Raw genomic sequence first — 21,674 nt, 5'->3', positions numbered from 1 at the left:
ATGGCTGCCAGTAACGCAAGGTGGGACAAACCAACAGAGGGGATGAGGAGGAGGCATATCTACCACATATCCTAGTCTCTAAACAGCCTGCATGATGATGTCATATGGTGATCATATTTGCTAGGGGAAACAATATAACAACACCTACAGTATGTCATGGTATTTATCCATGGTTCATGTACGTCTCATTTTCTTTGTTACATTCACATCTGAGCTGTGCTGGCTATTGACAGCAATTCATGGCTGTACCACCAGAATAACTGACAGGACATCTGAGTATGTTTTAATCCAGTAGTCATCTAAACAATATATGGAGCATATGTACAATTAATTAGTGCCAGTCTTTTTAATATCATGGACTTGGTAGCTCCAGCCATTACTGTAGCAGCAGTACAGTGTGTCGTTACCCCTGAGGTGCAAGAACAGATCTCTGCATTGTCTTGTTATCATTCATTACTCATATCTGCTGTCTCGCTATGAGCAAATCGACCCCAAGTCCTATGCTTTAGTAATTCTCTCCTGCGAATCACGCTAGATTGTAATGCAAAGAGGAGTGATTTGTCATTCCCTATCTTAGAGTTGTTACTGAGGCACTTGATGGTTTCTTAATGAGAGAACGCTGGAGCTGCATCTTCTCGCTTGGTATTGTAGACACAGCAAGACACCTTATTGCCATGCAAGAGACGTACATGTAGAGAAATTAAACTGATCTGTTGCTGTAGTTAATCTAAACCCGCCAGTCAGTATTCTGGTAGAACTGCAGTCAGCTGACTCCAAACTACTTAAATTGCTAGGCCTGCAGGGGTTATTTCCTCCCCCCATCAAAATAGCACACTGACTTACTTTGACAGTTTTATTTGTTCTCATGTTATTAAATATGAAATATATTCTCCAAGGTTTTATATTTGAGGATTACGTATGGCACTGTTTCACTAAAATACAAATTCTAAGCCTCAAGTTTACGATAACAAAGGATAGAATAATGAAGATAATGGAAATCGGCTACATTTTCTATCCTCATTAGAAACTGCTGGGTAACATTTTGTATTTTGTATCTTGTACATGCCTGTCTTTGCGCAAGGTTTAGTACATAAGTAATCACAGGAGAGAACATTGTGAAAAGACAGAAACCATTAAAAAATAAAATAATTCACAGTGCGTCACTGATAAAAAAAGTATGCCCTCACTGACTGTGCCTTGATTCATTAACAGATGGAAGACATGACCCCAGCTGAGTATTTGATGCTTTATCTTTGTAATGTGCTCACATTTTTTTTAAACAGAAGGTGTATCATAAACAAGTCATACTATCACATTATTAACTTCACTGACAGAGGCCGGGATTCAATTAGATGAGCGTTAACCTGCGTTAACCTGCTCCCGGCGTTATACCTATCGAGGACATCGCCATTGGATGCACCGAGTCGCATTAGTAGAAATCCCATGCAGCTGTGTTACAAGTTCAAACCATGGAATGTGTGATGTAATCTACACTTCGATTAGGCTGATATAAATCCTTCTATACATGCTACACTTTCTCATCCTGAACTACAAACACAAGTGGAACGTGTGATGTTTCGTGACAATGAACAGAAAAGCAGCCACTCACTGATTTATAGCTCCAACACAGTTACATCTCCGACATCGCCTAAACAATGATATACTATGTGATTGTCAGTTATCTCGGGTTAACGCCCATCTTGGCCAGAGCATCCTGGCCAGAGCATCAAACTGTTTGAGTGGCAATTATTTAGTAAGGAGAGAGGGGCTTTTGGGGGTAGGGAGAGGGTCCTTGCTATAATATACTATAGCATATAGCAGGGGTCCCCAATTATATTCAGTCGTGGCCCGATTTTTTTCTTGAACAGATGGTCGGGGAGCCGGAACATAGTACTAAATAATTTGTAGACTGCAAATTGACTGCAAGAATCCCAAACAGATATAATATTTGACAAAAAACGAATAATTTCAAACCCTGATAACATTGGGATGCGATCACATACCCTATGCTTGAGAATACTTTTGAACAGATTTCCTAAATCAAAATTACTTTGAGCTGATTTCCTGGTGATTTTACTGTCTTTTATGTCCAACAATGAAAATGATAAATATATTATAGTGCGCTAAAACTACCATGTAGAATTAAGTCAAACCATTTTCCATCTAATAACATCCCTTGAGAGACATAACTATCTAAACCTCACTATTCATTTGAAATGTGTAATATTAAAGGGGCAGTGCAGTCAAAAACGTGATATCCTGTGTTTTACATATATTTCCACACTATGAGGTGGGAATAATACTGTGAAGTTGGGAAAATTATGATTATGCCCTTTTAATGTAAGAGCTGTTTGAAAAGACTGTCTGGAATTTCTTCTTATTTGCATGGGTGGGGTTTTTGGACCTCCTGGCGACATCAACAGGTAACATAAGTTAATAGACCAATAACAAAGAGAGTTTGCCCTCCTCTCTGCCAATAACAGCTAGTTTTCAGCTTACATACCCCTCCCATTAGGTTCCTCCAATTAGGCCCCTCACTCAGGCCAATCCTAGACAGTCTTAGCAAAAATGTTGTTGGAGAAATAGCTTTTTTCTAAGAAGCTCTTTTTGTTTCTTTTTGACCATTTCAATTGGTCAGCTCCTTGTCATTGTTGCTAGCTATCTGGCCACGCAGAATCACAAAAACACACAGACTTCTGCCTCATTGGAAGTGTGTGCATCGTTTTTGTGACGTTGTCAGCTAGCACATCTATATGCTGCTAACATGACTTTCTCACTGATTGCTCTCTTTGGCAGCAAGCTCAGTATAGAGAGAGCACAGGTACAGATTAGAAACTTAATTTGACGTTAACTGCTCTTTAAAAGTAATTCACTGTATATGCTGTATATATGGCCCCTAGTTAGAGGAACTATAACGTTGCCAATGCTCTGTTGAACAGAAACAACATTTTATATAAAGTACTCTGGACAAGAGTTTTTTAGGGTAGTGATGAAAGTGGTTTTATTACCCAGGTGTGCATAATGTATCTGTTAACATGGAACATGCATTACAGCTCCAGACATCAGTCCCTCAATTCCACAACATAAAATATTGAAACTACTGAAGCGTAGAGAAACCACCAGTCTCTTAAAATAAATGTTCAGTTGTGTACTGTTATCATGAGAAAATCCATCTGAAAATCCAGTGACAATGCCAGTCTCCCCGATCCCAGCAGCTTCTTCAGATGTATTAATACATGTTTGCTGTGTGGTCATGAGAATAGAAAGACCTCCTGATTAGAACAGTGATGTGTTTACACTACATGTATCTAGGCAGCCTCCAGGGTGGTATGAGATTGGATCCTTCTGTACAATAGTGAACAACGGTATTGTGTAAACTGTGCAGTCCTTAATCACGAACCCCTTTAATCTCTCTCAGAGCACCACACAGTTTACTGGGAGAATATCCCAGCTTGTCTTCAAGGATACCTTTAAAGATAAGTCATGTCCCAGAAGAGAACCCAGTGTATTCATTAAATCATTTCAACTGTAAATGTCCATGCCTGAATTCTTCAAGTAAATTAGAAATACATTAGACAAATAAACACAGCCCCAAACAAATGAAGAAGGCATTCCCATGCTACACAACAGATCAACACTTAACAACACTAATTGTTCTGTGTTTCTGTAATGGCTGTCAACAACAGGAGATTTGTATGAATTACATTAGTGAGAAAAGTGGGAATCTCATTACAACCTATAATGAGAAATATCATTTTTGTTTTGGAAAGTGTTTTTTATTTGAATGCTTTACGACCAGTTATACTGGATCGTTTTTGTCCAACATATTCAGATTTTTCTTCCTATCCTAGTCAATAACAGGACAAGACCAACTACAAATCGAGAAGAGAGGCAATGTGGCTAATTCTGGAAAGCAGAATGGTGATCCTTTGTTAATGTTATTCCCACTAACCCACTAGCTTTATGTTCCTCTGTATTGATAGTTATAAATATACATTAGATACTGTATTTACAGATAACTGCCAAAATAAAAGAAACACCTACATCACGTGTCTTAATAGGGCATTGGGCCTCCACGAGCCAGAACAGCTTCCATGCGTCTTGGCAAAGATTCTACAAGTGTCTGGAACTCTGTTTGAGGGATGTGACAACATCATTTGGTGTTTTGTTGAGGGTGGTGGAAAACGCTGTCTCCAGAATCTCCCATAAGTGTTCAAATGGGTTGAGATCTGGTGACTGACACTGAGACACGCACGCACGCGCACACACACACACTTTAAATCCCTGATGCTCCTTTGAGACCCCTCTTTCAAAGTCACTGAGATCTCTTCTTCTAGTCATGGTAGCCAAACTAATGGGAAACTGGGCATTTTTATACATGTCCCTAAGCATGATGGGATGTTAATTGCTTAATTAACTCAGGAAGCACACCTGTGTGGAAGCACCTGCTTTCAATACATTTTTATATCCCTCATTTACTCATGTGTTTCCTTTATTTTGGCAGTTACTGTATGTCAATAATGTAGTGTAGGACTTTGGAGTTCAATGGCACATGTCACATCTAATGAAATCAGTTTAGTAGTGCTGCTGTTTCTCCACTCTCACCTCAGCTCTATCGGCATGGGTAAGTAAGCACAGTGTTCCTCAGGGGGGTGGGGAGTGGTGAGAGGGGGGTAAGAGATCAGAGAGAGTTTATCTCTGAGTGTTGGGTGCACAAAGGACACATCTGTCTCAAGTATCACTTTTTTACTGCTTTAGCCAGTTCTGAAATGATCTGGGGAGTTTGTCTGTGTCGTTGACCATAGTGTACCCTCTTATTGACTTGAGGTGTTGTCTGTATAACTGTTTACCAGACCTGGGTTCAAAAAATCTTTGTTGCTGATTGAGCTTGCCTGGCACAATGGAACCAATGGAATAGTCCAGATAGTACAAGCCCTGCCCACCTGGTACTCCAGACACGCTCAATAAAATGTTTAAAGCACTTGAAAAGAAATGATTCTATTTGAACCCAAGTGTGTTGTTTATTTAGTATACGGTTTGTGTATCTCAGCACACAGTAAAGTGATGGAAAGGGGGTAAATGAATCATATCACAATATATATTTTCTTGGGAAATATGCCAGATATTTATATGATATGAAAGGTAAATACAGTTACCATGCTGCATTTTAAACATGCATGTACCAAGAGACAGTGTCATTGGTGAAAGATGAAGAAAAAAAAACACGTGGGAGAGCAATATCTAAAAGGTTTCTGCATTTTAAAGGCAATACATATTCTCTGTAGTATTTACTTGGTTTATGTAATGGTTTGGTTTTTGGTCGGGTTTGGATCTCATTGATGCGTTAGCTAGCACAGGTCAGGATTATGTAAAAGTAGGACTCAGGTGCATGTATGGAGATGCTGCCAGACCAGATGGAGGATTTTCACACCTTTGACTTCATACAGTCCAGAGGGGGAGGTAAAACTGTAAAACACTCACGCAAAGTCAGATTTGACAAATCCAATACATATTCTGTCTAATTTTACATGCATCGTCATGACATCTTGACTCCTTTCCTCTCATAATGGGAGATGGTGAGGGGAGGGAGAGGCATGATCTGATCCGGAGGAGATGTGTGCTTCCTGTGTGTGTGCGTGTGTGTGGGAGGATTGGCATGGGAGTAAGTGTGCACTGAAGTTTACCCTGCAGTGCCTGCCTGCCAGTGCCCCTGACTGGCATGCTGCCTCCTCACAGCTGGGGTAGAGAAGTAGGAGAGGAGAGAGAAACCAAAGAACGTCCTCACGGTTTAATTAAAGTAAGAAAAATAAATCCTCTCAGTTTCAGAAACATGAGAAACTCTGATCAGCACACAGAATGATTGCTGGTGGATGGCCTTGTTGCTGAGTCACTGTTATAGCGTAGTGGGCTCCTCACTGTACAAAAATTCACCCCAAAGCGATACGCATCTCATGGATATTATGTTGGGGAAACCGAGTTCAACAAACCTTTGTGCAACAGTATTTCTTCAAATGACGTTTCTCCCAGCCCATGAGGAATTTGTGACAGTACAGAGAGTGATAAACTTCATTCATCACACTCTTTCTTTCCTCTTCAACCTCCATGTCTGTAAGTTCACCTCTGGACGTAAGAGGTGTGTATGTGTGTGATTGTCGTCCCCCACCCCCGTGCTTTCGCTCTCTCTGTGCTTTATTTCTCTCTCTCTCTCTCTCTCTTTCTCTCTGTGCTTTATCTCTCTCTCTCTGTGTGCTTTCACTCGTTCTCTCTCTCTGTGTGCTTTCTCTCTCTCTGTGGGCTTTCTCTCTCTCTGTGGGCTTTCTCTATCTCTCTCTCTCTCTCTGCTTTCTCTCTTACTCTCTCTCTCTATCTCCCTGTGCTTTATCCCTCTCTGTGTGTGCTTTATCTCTCTCTCTGTGCTTTCTCTATCTCTGTGTGCTTTATCTCTCTCTGTGCTTCATCTCTCTCTGGGCTTTCTCTCTGTGTGCTTTCTCTCTCTCTCTCTTTCTCTCTCTGTGCTTTCTCTCTCTCTCTTTGTGCTTTCCTTCTCGCTCTGTGTGCTTTATCTCTCTGTGCTTTCTCTCTTTCTGTGTTTTCTTTCTCAATTCAATTCAATTCAATTCAATTTGCTTTATTGGCATGACGTAACAATGTACATATTGCCAAAGCTTATTTACAATATAAAAATGAGAATCAAAATGGTCAACGGGACAACAGTAACAACAATAACCAAGGGTCAAAATAACCATACAACCATATTAACCATATTTCTCTCTCTCTCTGTGCTGTCTCTCTGTGCTTTCTCTCTGTATCTGTGCATTCTCTCTCTCTGTGTGCTTTCACTCTTTCTCTCTCTCTGTGCCTTCTTTCTCTGTGTGCTTTCACTCTTTCTCTCTCTCTCTGCACTTCATCGCTCTCTCTGTGCTTTCCCACTGCTTTCTCTCTGTGCTTTCTCTCTTTCTGTATTTTCTTTCTCTCTCTCTGTGCTTTCTCTCTCTCTCTCTCTGTGTTGTCTCTCTCTCTGTGCTTTCTCTCTGTATCTGTGCTTTCACTCTTTCTCTCTGTGTGCTTTCTCTCTCTCTGTGGGCTTTCTCTCTCTCTGTGCTTTCTCTCTTACTCTCTCTCTCTATCTCTCTGTACTTTATCCCTCTCTGTGTGTGCTTTATCTCTCTCTCTGTGCTTTATCTCTCTCTGTGTGCTTTATTTCTCTCTATGCTTTTTCTCTTCCTGTGCCTCCCCTCTCTATTTCTCTCTCTGTGCTTTCTCTATCTCTCTCTCTCTCTGTGCTTTCTCTCGCTCTCTCTCTCTCTCTCTTTCTGTGCTTTCTCTCTCTCTCTTTCTGTGCTTTCTCTCTCTGTGCTCTCTCTCTCTCTGTGCTTTCTCTCTCTCTCTCTGTGCTTTCTCTCTCTCTCTCTGTGCTTTCTCTCTCTCTCTCTCTCTCTCTGTGCTTTCTCTCTCTCGCTCTCTCTCTCACACAGTGCATGCTAGGAGTTTGAGTGTTTGGTGTGGAGCACTCTGTCCTAACTAACTTTCTTTATTCTCTCCTTGGTCTTTCCTTTCAATTACATTTTTTATAGTGGAGGCTTAATGCACTATTTGTTTTAGAGATGGCTTCTCAGCCTAGCGCGGAGGAGACGCTGTCGATACGGCGTGGATTCAGGAGTTTTCCTGAGAATGGAGTTAAAGTGGAGGAGGTTCTGCTTGCAGTCGTTGAACAAGTAGGAGCTGAATTTATACATTCCGCTTCAAGACTGAACAAAGCTGTGGTTGTGTTCATGAAAAGAGCACATTTGGTTGGTAGGCTAATTGTTAGTGGAATATTTGTAAGGGATGTGTAGGTTCCAATTTCACCTCTTTCTACCCCTTTGACAAGGGTAATAGTTACAAATTTGCCTCCATTTATTAGGGATGATCAAATCAGGAAAGAGCTGAGACCGTTTGGTAAGTCTGCTAGCGGGTTTCGTGTACTGTCAGCAGGTTTTCAGGCAGATGCCGTTAAGCACGTTGTTTCATTCCGGAGGCAAGTGTTTATGTTTCTGAATAACAATGACCAACAGCTAAATGTACATTTTAAAGTGAGGCATGGGGAGGGGCTCTACGCAGGGTTTGCCTGCACAGATAGTCTGTGTGTTTTGACTGTGGGGATTTGGGGCATAAGAGTTTTGCTTGCCCATATAAAGGCCGTAGACAAGGTGAGGGAACAAGCACCAGTGTGGGGAATTGAGGTCAACGTGCAAGGGGCAATGAGATGCATACAGCAGAAGCTGGGCCTATTCATGCTATGGATAGTGATATTGCGGAGGCTGGGTCTAGTCAGGCTAGAGATGGTGGGGTAGCTGAGGCTGGGTCTAGTCATGCTATGGAGGGTGGTGTAGATGAGGCTGGGTCTAGTCAGGTTATGCTAGTGGATGAGGAGAGTATAGTGGGGAAGTGTAAGAGACTAGGGGGAGGAGGAGGAGGGTGTCAAGCGGAAAATGAAAAAGTGGTAGAAGAAAGGAGGTGGGAGGGGAGAGGCTGGTGTGTTTTTTCAATATACTTTAATTATATTATTGCAATTTATTCTGGACTTTAGATGTGAAACGACGGAAGAATTTTTTGAAGAAATGCTTTCTAGCGCAGCAATGCTATCGTGCTAGCTAACCAAAGAGGGAAATAATTCGTTCTGGAACCCAACTAAAGACTCTACTGGACATTGGACCCCGTTACAACATTCTGATGGAGTACCAAGAAAGATAAGACCCAATTTGGGATGCTTTTTCATATATATGTCGAACTGTTGAATGCTAACTCTGCTAACTGTGCTAGGCTAGCGCTTGACTAGAATCAATGCTGCCTTATGCTAGCTTATGATGTTAGCTAATATAACGATATATTGTGTTTTCGCTGTAAAACACTTCAAAAATCGGAAATGTTGGCTTTATTCACACGATATCTGTCTTTCATTAGTTATCCACCATATGTTTTTCTGAAATGTTTTATGAGGTGTAATTAGTAGCCGACGTTGGTGTATGTATTTTCTCTGGCTACTCCCGGCTGGATTCAGACTCAAGCTATGTATTAGCATTTTTGGGTAGCATCAATGTAAAACTGATTTATAGCTAAAATATGCACTTTTTATGAACAAAACATAGATTTATTGTGTAACATGTTATATGACTGTCATCTGAGGTCGTTTTTTCTGGGCTCTTTAGGTTGGTTTTAGTTTATTTCGGTTGGTTGTGCATGCTACTTCAATCATAATTCATACTTCATAATCATAATTCATACGTGTCTGTCCACTTTTGTATTTGGTGGTGAGCTAACATAAATATATGTGGTGTTTTCTCTGTAAAACATTTAAAAAATCGGACATGTTGGCTGGATTGACAAGATGTTTATCTTTCAAATGCTGTATTGGACTTGTTAATGTGTAAAAGTTAAATATTTTTAAAAAATAGATTTTGAATTTCGCGCCCTGCAGGGGTGTCATTTTCGGTCCGAGGTCGGGCTTGCACGCCAAACAGGTTAATCAGATTATTGAATTTTTTCGGGAGTTTTGCCGTGTTCCGTTCTCTGAGTTTGTTGACGATGGAGAGATTCGCGCCACTTGGCTAGTGTGCTTGCTAATTCAAGAGGGAAAGAGGCCGTTCTAAATCCAAACAACGATTGTTCCCGACAAAGGACCCCTTGTCCAACATTCTGATGAAAGATCAGCAAAAGTAAGAAACATTTTATGATGCTATTTCATATATCTGTCGTACATGTGAACTAGTCGTCGGCGCCCAGCTTTTGGGTACTCTAGCTATACCGAAGCTGGATGTCGTAATGAAGTTATTTTTTAGAATTCTAACACTGCGATTTCATTAAGAACTAATGGATCTATCATTTCCTATACAACATGTATTTTTTAGTTATGTTTATGAATAGCTATTTGGTCAGAATATGTGTGGGTTAGATCTTCCGGGTTAGATTTTCTCAGGTTTTCTCCTGCAGAATCAGTTTTGTTATACTCACAGACAATATTTTGACAGTTTTGGAAACTTTGGAGTGTTTTCTATCCTAATCTGTAAATTACATGCATATTCTACAATCTGGACCTGAGAAATAGTCCGTTTACCTTGGGAACGTTATTTAAAAAATAAAAAAAATCTGACCCCTAGCGTCAAGAAGTTAAGGGACATCATTGATCAGTTCGACCTAGTGGATGTTTGGAGAACTAGACATCCTGACACAAGACAGTATACGTTGGTGAAGGTTTTTGGTTGCTAGGGTGAGTGCAGCCCGACTTGACCGTTTTCACATGTCCGGGAATCAGGGCAATAAGCTGTTAGGCGCTACCATTCTCCTGGTGGGGTTTTCAGATCATCACATAACCATGGCTCGGCTGTCTATTTCACCAGGGCCTCGGCAGGCATCCTATTGGAAGTTTAATGTAAAACTCTTACCAGATGCAACTTTTTGCTCAGGTTTCCAGACTTTTTGGGAAAGGTGTGGGCAGCGACGGGAGGAGTATCTGAGTCAATGGTGAGGTGTGGGGAAAGTCCAAATTCGGCTTTTCTGTCAACAGTATACAGCTCTCTCATCCTCAGATGCTAGGATTTTATTCGGGGCACTCGAGCGTAGTATTAGTGAGATGGAGGTAGAGATGATGGGGCAAGTCAATGTAGGCCTCCAGGCTAATTTAGCTGAATTACGTAGGGATCTGGGCAGTCTTTTCCAGGTTAAAACAAAGGAAGCGCTTATAAGAGCTAGGTTCTTCTCAATGCTCAAGGAGATGGATGCTCCCAGCGCCTTCTTCTGTGGTTTGGAAAGACAGAGTGGTGAAGTCACAGTCTACGGCTGTCAGATGGGCGGGTGACCTCTGTGGTGGGGGAGATGCGGGAGCGGACTGTGGAGTTTTATACTGAGTTGTATGTGTGTGCTCATGTGTGTGCTCATGTGTGCTCAGGTCTTATTTGCAGAACTCCCTAAGCTCTCCAGACAGGGTCTGGTGGAACCGGAGAGCAGGGTGCCTGCTTTCCGACTAAAGGTGGTGCAGAGACTGCTGTACCATACTGATGTCGGCTGGAGGGAACCAGCATGTGCGGTGCTGAGGAGAGCTGGTGGATTAGGGTTGGACCGGCAGCTGTTCCTCATGAAGCTGGAGAGGCTGAGTACAGCAGGTCTCTCAGACTTTTACTCTGCAGTGCTGAGGGCCTGGCAGCTGCTAAGGCCCACACGAGAAGGGGGTGTGGAACCTGAGCTGTGGGCGTGGGAGGAGCCTATCTTCCTCAACCTATCCATCCCTTTGAGATCGGTTCAGTCAGCCACCCTGCAGAGGCAACTGATGGCAGCGGGTTTACAAAGGCTGGGTGACCTGCGACTGCTGGGAGAGGAGGGGTGGAAATCCCCAGAAGTCCTGGCACAACAAACAGGAATAACGTCTCTTAGGCTGCTGGAGTTATTCCTGGAGGAGGTCCAGGAGGCACTGTCTGAGCAGGTAAGGGGGGTGTATGAGCGTCCAAAGGGGAGGGGCCACCAATGTTTCCGCCACTGCAGGTGACGGCAGAGACTGGGGACTGGCAAGGAGGTCTGGAGGAGTTGTTAGATTTTAACACTCCGAGCAAGGGGGATTTTGAAGGGGTGGGAGGTAAAGCCCTCTACAACCTCTGCATTAAAAACCTGGTAGCGCACGGATCCCGCTAGCGGGAACAAATTCAACAACATCCGGTGAAATTGCAGAGTGCCAAATTCTGAATAAAAAATCATAATATTAAACATTAATGATAATACAAGTGTCTTACATGGTTCAAAAACTTAGAATCTTGGTAATCGGATCAGGTTTCAAAAAGGCTTTACGGCGAAAGCATAGCATTCGATTGTCTGAGGACAGCGTCTCACATTAACCTGTCTAGGATCAGCGTGGCGCTAGCGGCACACCCCCCCCCCCCCCACTGAAAAACCAGTGCCGCGAAATTCAAAAAAAATATTTTTTTTAAATATTTAACTTTCACACATTAAAGTCCAATACAGCTAATGAAAGACACAGATCTTGTGAATCCAGTCAACATTTCCGATTTTTAAAATGTTTTACAGGGAAGACACAATATGTAAAGATGTACATCTATTACCTAAAAACACATTAGCATAATCCACCATCTTTTATTTGTCCACCAACACCAGTAGCCATCACCAATTCGGCTAAACTAAGATATTTATAGCCCCTAACCAACAAAAAAACTCATTAGATGACAGTCTGATAACATATTTATGGTATGGGATAGGTTTTGTTAGAAAAAAGTGCATATTTCAGGTAGATGGCATAGTTTACAATTGCACCCACCATCACAAATGGACTAGAATAATTACAATGAGCAACGTGTTTACCTAACTACTAATCATCAAACATTTCGTAAAAATACACAGCATACACGAATCGAAAGACACAGATCCTGTGAATACAGACAATATTTCAGATTTTCTAAGTGTCTTACAGCGAAAACACAATAAATCGTTATATTAGCTTAGCACATAGCAATTAGCAGCCCAGCATTGATTCTAGCCAAAGTGAGCGATAAAAGTCAACATCGCCAAAAGATATTAATTTTTTCACTAACCTTCTCAGAATTCTTCCGATGACACTCCTGTAACATCACATTACAACATGCATATACAGTTTGATCGAAAATGTTTATATTTAGCCACCAAAATCATGGTTAGACAATGTGAAATGTAGACAAGCTGGTAAAGAAAAAGTCCTTGCGCCACTTAGACAGTGATCTACTCTTATACATAAATACTCATAAACGTGACTAAAAAATATAGGGTGGACAGGGATTGATAGACAATTTAATTCTGAATACAATTGCGTTATTACATTTTTTAATTTATCCTTACTTTTCAATACAGTTTGCGCCAAGCGAAGCTACGTCAAAAAACATGGCGTCCTAAGCCACTAAAATGTTTCGACAGAAACACGATTTATCATAATAAAAATGTCCTACCTTGAGCTGTTCTTCCATCAGTATCTTGGGCAAAGGATCCTTTCTTGGGAGAAATCGTCTTTTGGTGGAAAGCTGTCCTCTTGCCATGTGGAAATGTCAACTGCGTTCGGGATGAACTGAAAAGCGTGCCCAACTTTTCACATCGTTGCAAAAATAAATGTCCCAAAATCGCACTAAACGGATATAAATTGCTATAAAACGCTTTAAATTAACTACCTTATGATGTTTTTAACTCCTATAACGAGTGAAAAGATGACCGGAGAAATATAACAGGCTAAACTAACGCTTGGAACAGGTGCGCGCCGGTGTCCTCTAGGCTCATGACGCAGCTCCCAAAGAATGACTAGCTTCAGGGTTTTTTCATTTGTAGGGCCTGTGAACGCGCAATCGACCCCGTTGGAATCGTCATCACGTAAAGGCATCCAGGGGAAGACGTAAGAAGTGTCCGTATAGTCATAGCAACGACAGTGCCCTTTTAACTGACTTCAGAAGAGTGGCCAACATTTCTCAAATCTGACTCCATGTCAGGGAAATTGCTGTAGAATGGGCTCTGTTCCACTTAGAGACAAAATTTCAACTCCTATAGAAACTATAGACTGTTTTCTATCCAATAATAATAATAATATGCATATTGTACGATCAAGGATTTTGTGGGAAGCCGTTTAAAAAATTAGCCAAATTAGCATAAATAGTCTAAACAGCGCCCCCATCCCCAACAGGTTAACAAGTCCAATACAGCATATGAAAGGTACACATCTCTTGAATCCAGCCAACATGTCCGATTTTTAAAATGTTTTACAGGGAAGACAAAATATGTAAATCTATTAGCTAACCACGTTAGCAAAAGACTCCACGTTTATTACTCCATCAGTTTGACTCCATCAGTAGCTATCAAATTAAAGATATAAATAGCCACTAACCAAGAAACAACCTCATCAGATGACAGTTTGATAACATATTTATTGTATAGCATATGTTCTTTTTTTTAAATTTGCATATTTCAGGTATAAATCATAGTTTACATTGCAGCTACATTCATAAATTGCACCGAAAGCAGCCATAATATTTACAGACACCAACGTCAAATAACTAATTACTCATCATAAAACATTTCTGAAAAATACATAGTGTACATCAAATGAAAGACAGGCATCTTGTGATGCCAGACAATATTTCCGATTTATTAAGTGTTTTACAGCGAAAACAAAATGTAGCGTAATATTAGCTTAGCACAATAGCCAGAAACACTTGGGCGCCGGCGACTACGACAGATATATGAAACAACATCATAAACTGGGTCTTACTTTTGCTGATCTTTCATCAGAATGTTGAACAAGGTGTCCTTTGTCCAGATGAGTCGTTGTTTGGATTCAGAATGGCAACTTTCTCTCTCCATTTAGCAAGCCGCTAGCCGGGTTGCACGGATCTCTCCATGTAAACAAAAGGAAGAGAACGGAACACGGCAAAACTCCCGAAAAAATGTCAATAATCTGATGAAACTATATTGAAAAAACATACTTTACGATATATAATAAAATCAAAAAAATCAAAGCCGGAAATAATAGTCGCCTATAACGTCAGCAAAACAAAAGGCAACCCCACTGTCCAAATTGCGTTCTTCAGAGTACCGGAAATGGGGTACACGTCATTCCAAGAGGATTTATTCCATCCCAGATCGAGATAATCACCTAATTTCTTCTCTCACAGCCTTCTTGACACCCAGAGGAAGGTGTATGACGTGCATGTATACTAATAGCTCTTGTGCCCATTTATAGGCAGGAAGAGGAAGAGAGCATCGATTTCAGACTTTGAACTTCCGGGTCAGGAAAAGTGCTGCAGAAGGAGTTCTGTTTCACTCAGAGAAATAATTCAAACGGTTTTAGAAACTAGAGAGTGTTTTCTATCCAATAGTAATAATAATATGCATATTGTACGAGCAAGAATTGAGTACGAGGCCGTTTGAAATGGACACATTTTATCAGGCTACTCAATACTGCCCCTTGCAGCCATAAGAAGTTAACACACGTCTTCCGACACTACGGGGTGCCTGAGGATATAGTGTCTGATTGAGGTCCCCAGTTCACGTCAAGGGTCTGCAGGGCGCTAATGGAACGTCTGGGGGTCTCAGTCAGCCTTACCTCGGGTTTTCACCCCGAGAGTAACGGGCAGGTGGAGAGAGTAAACCAGGGTGTGGGTATGTTTCTGCGGTCTTCTTGCCAGGACCGGTCGGAGGAGTGGGCAGTGTTCATCCCCTGGGCAGAGATGGACCAGAACTCGCTCTGCCACTCCTCCTCTAACCTCTACCCCTTCCAGTGCGTACTGGGGTATCAGCCAGTTCTGGCACCTTGGCATCAGAGCCAGATCGAGGCTCCTGCGGTGGACGAATTGTTTAAGCGCCCGGAGGAGACCTGGGAAGCCGCTCATGTGCACCTGCAACGGGCCGTTCCCGAGATGTTAGGTGCCGGTGGAGGACGTTTTGGACCTGTTGTTGCTGCGGGAGTTTCACTGTCTCCATCCGGATCGCCCTGCGCCTCGTCCTCTGGGTCGTCCCCGAGGTCGGTGTCGACGCGCTGCTGGAACCGCGCACCAGCTACACCCAGACCATTACAATATCTGATGTCACACAATAGGGCCAACAAAAAATACCTAATGTGACACAGGAGGACCAACAAAACACCATCTGATGTGACACATTAGGACCAACAAAAAAACATCTGATGTGACACAATAGGAATAACAAAAAAACATTGGATGTGACACAGTAGGACCAACAAAAAACCTCTGATGTCAGACATTAGTACCGACAAAAAACGAATCTGATGTGACACAATAGGACCAATAACAAAACATCTGATGTCACACATTAGGAACAACAAAAAAACAGCTGATGTGACACAGTAGGACCAATAAAAAACCTCTGATGTGACACAATAGGACCAACAAAAAAACATTTGATGTGACACAGTAGAACCAACATAAAAATGTCAGATGTCACACATTAGTGCCGACAAAAAAACAAATCTGATGTGACACATTAGGACCAACAAAAAAACATTTGATGTGACACATTAGAACCAACATAAAAATGTCTGATGTCACACATTAGGACCAACAAAAAACATCTGATGTGACACATTAGGACCAACAAAAAAAGATCTGATTTGACACAATAGGACCAACAACAAAACATCTGATGTGACACATTAGGACCAACAACAAAACATCTGATGTGACACATTAGGACCAACAACAAAACATCTGATGTGACACATTAGGACCAACAAAAAAAGATCTGATTTGACACAATAGGACCAACAAGAAAACATCTGATGTGACACATTAGGACCAACAAGAAAAGATCTGATTTGACACAATAGGACCAACAACAAAACATCTGATGTGACACATTAGGACCAACAAAAAACAGCTGATGTGACACATTAGGACCAACAAAAAAAACTAATGTGACACATTAGGACCAACAACAAAAGATATGATTTGACACATTAGGACCAACAAAAAAACGTCTGATGTGTCACATTAGGACGAACAAAAAAACGTATGATGTCATACATTAGGACCCACAAAGAAACTTCTGATGTCACACGTTGTGAAAAACAAAATATAAATCTGATGTGACACAGTTGGACCAACAAAAAAACATCTGATGTGACAGAGTAGGACCAACAACAAAAACATCTGATGTGACAAAGGAGGACCAACAAAAAAACATCTGATGTCACACATTAGGACCAACAAAGAAACGTCTGATGTCACACATTAGGACCAACAAATAAACTTCTGATGTCACACATTAAGACCAACAAAAAAACATCTGATGTGACACATTAGGACCAACAAAAAAACATCCGAAGAGGAGGAGCAAGGATTCGACCAAAATGCAGCGTTGGAATAGGACATAATGAATTTATTTAACAGGACAAAAAAAGAACTAACTTGAATAACTAACAAAATAACAAAACGGAGTAGACAGACCTGGACATGCGAACTTACATAAAACGAAGAACTCACGAACAGGAAAAATGACTACACAAAAGAACGAACTGACAAACAAACCGAAACAGTCCCGAATGGCGCTACAAACACAGACACAGGAGACAACCACCCACAGCAATCAATGTGAAAACACCTACCTTAATATGGCTCTCAATCAGAGGAAATGAAAACCACCTGCCTCTAATTGAGAACCATATCAGGTCACCCTTTAACCATTTATGTTCTTTAATATAAGGCCGACATACAAGTTCCTTACTTTTATCCCCTTCCACCTGCCTCTTCCATTTTTGTGGTAATGCTGCAATTAATTGGTTGTAATTTTGGGTAGAGCAGACATTTCCATATGTCTGTGTTAGCTGCATGTGTGACATTACTCCACCAGTCCTATTTATGATATCATTCACAAAAATTATACCTTTTTTAAACATTTCTTCGATAAATACAGTTTTTTTTATCAATTACTATATTTGAATTTAACCACAAGATTTGTTGTACTATTTGTTCCGTCCTTTCAGGTGGATTAAACTGAAATTGCAACCAACTTTCTAAGGCTTGTTTAAAAAATAAAGATATTTTGGAGATTATTTCCTTTTCAAGCAACCGAAAGTGAGCAGGTGTAATCTGAATAAAGGGAAAAAGGCCCTTCTTGAACATAGGATGAGACATTGTTACCAATCTACTAGAGAACCAGTTTGGATTTAAGTATAACTTTTGTATGACTGATGCCTTTAGTGAGAGGTCTAATGCTTTAATATTTAATAATTTCTGCCCTCCGAATTCATATTCGTTATATAAATTGGCCCTTTTAATTTTATCTGGCTTGCCGTTCCAAATAAAATTGAATATTTTTTGTTCATATAATTTAAAAAGCAGGTCACTAGGTGTAGGCAAAACCATAAGCAAATAGGTAAACTGTGATATGATTAAAGAGTTAATCAGGGTGATTTTCCCACAAATAGACAGGTATTTTCCTTTCCATGGTAGCAAGATCTTATCTATTTTTGCTAACTTTCTATAAAAATTTATTGGAGTGAGATCATTTCTTTCTTTTGGGTTTGTATACCGAGTATGTCCACATCACCGTCAGACCATTTAATTGGTAAACTACATGGCAATGTAAAATGTGTATTTTTTAGTGATCCAATACGTAATATGGTACATTTATCATAATTTGGTTTTAATCCAGAGAGGATAGCAAATGTATCTAGATCCTCTAAGAGGCCGTGGAGAGATTCTAGTTGTAGTTTTAAAAGAAAACATGAATCATCAGCGTACAATGACACCTTAGTTTTTAGGCCCTGGATTTCTAATCCCTTAATATTAATGTTTGATCTAATTTTAACAGCTAACATTTCGATGGCAATAATAAATAGATATGCCGATAGTGGACAACCTTGTTTTACTCCTCTAGATAGTTTAAAACTTTCTGAGATGTAGCCATTATTTACTATTTTACACCTAGGGTTACTATACATAATTTTTACCCATTTTATAAGAGATTCCCCAAAATTGAAATATTCTAGGCATTTATATATAAACGCCAGTCGTACTTTATCAAAAGCCTTTTCAAAATCAGCTATGAAAACCAGGCCTGGTGTCCCTGATATTTCATAGTGTTCTATTGTTTCCAGTACTTGCCTTATATTATCTCCAATGTATCGTCCATGTAAAAAACCTGTCTGATTAGGATGAATAATATCTGACAAAACTTTTTTTATTCTATGCGCCAAGCATTTTGCTAGGATTTTTGCATCACAACACTGAAGTGTAAGAGGTCTCCAATTTTTTAAATGGACTGGATCTTTATATATACCACTTGGGTCCTGTTTCAGTAATAATGATATCACACCTTCTTGTTGCGTGTCTGATAATCTATCATTTATATAGGAGTGGTTAAAACAAGCTAATAATGGTCCTTTGAGTATATCAAAAAAATGTTTGTATACTTCCACTGGTATGCCATCCAGTCCTGGAGTTTTCCCATCCTTAAAGGCCCCAATTGCATCAAGTAGTTCCTCCTCTGTAATTAGGCCTTCACATGAGTCTTTCTGTACAGATGTTAATTTTACATTATTATTGGGGAAAAAATCCATACAATTAGTTTCAGTTAGTGGAGATGGAGGAGCCTGAAATGAAAATATATTCTTAAAGTACTTTACTTCCTCTTTCAAAATATCCTTTGGTGAATCATGCGTGACTCCATCATTTGTAACAAGTTTTAATACGTTTTTTTTGGTAGCATTTCTATATTGAAGATTGAAAAAGAATTTGGTGCATTTTTCCCCATATTCCATCCAGTTCGCTTTATTTTTGTAATATATTACACTGGATCTTTCTTGAATAAGTTCCTCCATTTCTTTTTGTTTTTCCTCTAACATATTCTGTGCCTCTATGGTACCGTTTTTATTGTTATCTAACTGTACTGTTAGTCCTTCAATTTCCTTTGTTAATATGGACTCTTTTGATCGAAATTGCTTTTGTTTAATAGATGAGTACTGAATTGCATGGCCTCTAAAGGCACACTTAAAAGTGTCCCATACAATATGGGGATCTGCTGTACCTATGTTATGTCTAAAAAAGTCAGTTATAAATTCTTCTGTCCTACTTCTAAACAATTTATCATCTAGTAGGCTTTGATTAAATTTCCAATATCCTCGCCCACGTGGAAATTCTGTAAGAGTAATATATATGCCAATTATGTGATGGTCCGACCGCATTCTGTCCCCTATCAAACACTTTTTAACTTTTGGTGCCAGATAGAATGATATAAGAAAGTAGTCAAGGCGACTAGCTTGATTAAGCCTCCGCCATGTATATCTCACTAGGTCAGGGTATTTAAGTCTCCATATATCCACTAATTCCAATATATCCATGACATTCCTGAGTTCCTTAAGTGCCTGAGGGTGATAGTTTGTAGTGTGATTTCCTTTCCGGTCCATAGAGGTATTTAAGACCGTATTAAAATCTCCCACTATAATAATAGAGTCTAGTGTTGCTTGTAGAGTTGATACATTCTTATATATATTGTCAAAGAAGCTTGGATCATCATTATTCGGACCGTATAGGTTAATAAGCCATATATGTTTATTGTCCAATAACATATTTAAAATAATCCATCTACCTTGAGGATCTGTTTGGACAAGTTTCACATTTGGATCAAAGTTATTATTAATTAAAACCATCACCCCTTTTGAATTTCTTTGCCCATGGGAGAAATATATTTCGCCCCCCCCAGTTCTTTTTCCACAAAACTTCATCTAAAACTGTCGAATGGGTTTCCTGTAAACAGTAGATATTATAATCCTTCTCTTTTAGCCAGGTAAATACTGATCGTCTTTTCTTATTATCTGCTAAGCCATTACAATTGTAACTGGCTATACTTATTTCACCACTTACCATAATGAGACACACCTTTCAATTATTTTTATCAAAATATATGTTTGTAAACGTCCTATTAAAAAGTAACATATTGATTGAGTGTCTATATAGTTGTACCATGACATTTGCATCTCCACTAAGCAAACCTCCAATTGGTCCCCACTATTCCACCCGCCAAAAGCCCCCATCTCGAGTTGGGTTGTCATCCCAATGCCCGGCAGACCGCCCCCGACCCCCCGCATTGCACAGCCCCGGACCGACTGGGATCCATCCTTCGAAAAGTGCACACAGCACCATCCACCGAACCGAAGCAGATCCATTGCCAAATGCATTTCCATCGCCCTCACCTCGATTTTTATTACATATTGCTGTGAATCATCCTCTATAGTCCCTAACATCTTTTACTTCTTCCTTCGCAACAGTTGTGGGATACACACATACACCCACACACATTCAGCCCTTACCCCCACACAACCATAAGCTCACCCTCTCAACAATTGCACAATCCCAGAGCCCAACTCAAGATGGGTCATGATTTACAAATGTACTTGCAGTTGCAGCTGCATGAGAAGGCCTGCAAGACCGCGCAAAAAATGAGCATAAATGTAGAGATTTATTTACCATTGTCACATCCTAGATGATGGAGGTCAAATGTACACCTTCTTCCTGAAACACCCACAATACGGTCATCCATTTTGACCATGTTCCCAAGCATCTCCATGCAGTCCGATTGGTTTCGTGCCACCAGGGCCACAATAATATACCCCCTCTCTGGATGTCCGAGTGTGACCCCCTCCCCATGGGTTACTGCAGCTAGTGTTGCCAGCACTGCCACTGCCTGGGTGGGGGCACCCCACCAGAATCCCCACCGGCTAGGTACAAGGTCGTCAAGGTTCTCATTAGCAGCTTTGAGAAATTCCTTGTTTATTATGCTCTCCCTTTAGGGGGCTTTGGCTTTGCAGGACCAACCCTGCCAAGCAGGCTCAGAATCTTGAGGGGGCAGTGCTGCTCATGGTCCCTGACCTCATTTTGGCTGCATACAGACCGCTTACAGCATGCACATAAAACAGTTAGGGACTTCTCCTTAGTATCTGGGCCATTCATGTGGGTGTCTAGGGTATAGGGCCATGGACCGTACCATTAAAATAGGATAATAAATAATTAGATATAATTTATTTTAAAAATGTAGTTCCCCATGATAGGACAATAAATAAATAAGACGTATAATTCATTATAAAAGTATATCCATCATTTGAACAACATTGAAAGCCCTCTCATACCCGGCCCACAGCAATACACTGGCTCTGGGATATGCAACTA

This window comes from Salvelinus fontinalis, chromosome 29, assembly GCF_029448725.1.
Source record: "Salvelinus fontinalis isolate EN_2023a chromosome 29, ASM2944872v1, whole genome shotgun sequence".
NCBI lineage: Eukaryota > Metazoa > Chordata > Actinopteri > Salmoniformes > Salmonidae > Salvelinus > Salvelinus fontinalis.
The sequence above is the reverse complement of the archived record's forward strand: the minus strand, read 5'-3'. Positions refer to the sequence as shown.